Genomic DNA, 2187 nt, shown 5'->3' with positions numbered 1-2187 from the left:
CTGGATTAGCAGCATCAAGCGAGTGGGAATGAACTCCCCTAGACATAGAGAAATTCCCTCCCTTCATTCCAAACCATCGCTATATCTGTCATGCTGGCTCCAGCAGGGGCTTTCGCTCCTTCTCTTCAGCGAGCACTAACAATTCACCCACAGCCATCTACCTCCTACTGCTGTAAATGGTGACTGAATGGCAAGGAATAAATACGTGGGTCTGATGACCTAATAAACCATAACAATACAGATTGTATGTTTGTGATGTCACCAGAGCCTCAAGTTACACGTGCAGGATTAACAAGCTGAGTTGTCCTCATCAGATGAGAGAGTGGGAGCGACTATCTATGCTAGTTTCTCGTCAATCAGCAATGGAAGCATCTAGGAGTCCTAAACCTTTTCAGAGACTGAAAAAGAGGCACAGTGCTAACGTCATCTGTCCCCCTCCCCTGCTGCCCTTGAGAATGGCTGAGCTCCGGCCCGGGATGGAAAACGAGAGAGTTGGAGTAGTGAGGGACACCATGCTCCAGAACCACCTCATCCTCAAGCCAGAGCTAGGAAAGACTCGCTCAAGGTGCACACAGCTGCCCGGATCTGATTTTGTGTATGGACTAACCCTTCGTGGGACCGATGGGGGAGTTCCTGAAGCAATAGGCCACTGGAACTCAGTGAAACCCATTAGCAAGGCCACAAAGGAGCTGCCGCGCGATTTTGTTGCCATGAACCGTGGAGCAGTCATAGCTGGTCTTGTCACAACAAAGGAACACTACCGGTACCGCCAAACCCATGACATCCGCCGTCCGGAAGATGATGAGCGTCACTTTAAAAGGGACCCGCCGCGCCTCCCTGATGCCATGATCTATGGAATGCCAGCTCGCCCGTCCACCCCTATCATAGATGTTTTTCAGCACAAGTACAAGGAGCTTTGGATGGAGGGACAACGAGCAGCAGCCGAAGCTCGTCATGAGGCAAAACATAAAATAAAACGGCGGGGGAAAGTATACGAAACGTATTCCACTGTGCTGAAGAAATACAAACCGCCCATGAAGCCAGACCCACTTTGGCATTTGCCCCACTTTGAGAAAGTGGATCGTCATCTCGATACTTTCCCAAGCCAAGGAGATCGGGAGAAGGCTTTCAAAGTCCACCAGTCAGAAGCTGGAGTACGATGTGGAATATTTGCCCAGGGCATTTATACAAGCAGCTGAAAACTCGATAGGTTAAATTATTATAAATTATGTAATAAAATAGAATATTCTCATTTCAGGTCTGAAAGAGAACAGCGGCAGTGATCAAACATATAGAAATACTTCATAGCTTTTCAGGTAACTGGCTGGCCATATTAATACCCAGTTGTCTGTAAGAGCTTTTCACTGGCCTTGGTAACAAAAAACAAGGGGTAAACTACAACCCAAAAGAAAAGAGGGTGATTGAAGGTGGAGTGGTGCTAGATGTTATCCACTCTCGTAATTACAAACTGGTGAACATTTTTAATGACAACTCAGAATTTTTCCCACAATAGTCAGATCAAATCTTTGACTGATAATATTATAGTGCAGTTCTCCTCCACTCTAGATTTGATATTATACAGCCTGATTTTCAGAGGTGCTGAGCACATGTGAAAATCAGGTCAATAGTGCCTTGCCATCCTAATTTTGACTGCTGTCAGAAAGCTTTTCCGGCCATGTTTATTACATAACACAGTTTTGCAATACTTCCACTGATGATGCAGCAGCCTCTTTCTTCCTTGGAGTTTGATATGCACAAATAATAACTGGTTTAATTCTTGATATTCTTCCTCAAACATTTTTCAGTGTATTCTTTTGTTTGAATTAACTCCTTTTGGCCCACGTTACTTCTTCTAGCACTGTGAAACCGCCCTGGGGAATGTTTATTAGTGTATTTAATAAATTACTAGCACGCTGAAGTATTGAAAACCTGTAAATCTTTCAAGCTGCTTTTGCCTTCTTAAGGTGCCTTAAGAACAGCAACACCTGTAACGTGCATGAACTCAGAATGGGCCTGCTTCTAACAGATGATAGTGTTACATACAGGAAATCACTGAATAATAGGTGGCAGTGATTTTAATCTGACATCTGCAAGTGTGTTAGAAGAATATGGATTTCTTCTCTGTATTTTTCCCTTACCATACAATCAAACCTCATTTATCTGGACCTTCATTATTCAATAGCAGGT

The 2187-nt window shown here is 44.1% G+C and overlaps 1 pseudogene; it reads left to right on the top strand.

Moving 5' to 3' along the window:
- Positions 1 to 362: 362 nt before the first annotated feature.
- LOC112122319 lies at positions 363 to 1199 on the top strand (annotated as a pseudogene).
- The last annotated feature ends 988 nt before the right edge of the window (positions 1200 to 2187 follow it).

The sequence above is a fragment of the Terrapene carolina genome, unplaced genomic scaffold, assembly GCF_002925995.2.
Source record: "Terrapene carolina triunguis isolate 2854851 unplaced genomic scaffold, T_m_triunguis-2.0 Scaffold11682, whole genome shotgun sequence".
Taxonomy (NCBI): domain Eukaryota; kingdom Metazoa; phylum Chordata; order Testudines; family Emydidae; genus Terrapene; species Terrapene triunguis.
This window is presented reverse-complemented; position numbering and strand designations above follow the sequence as displayed.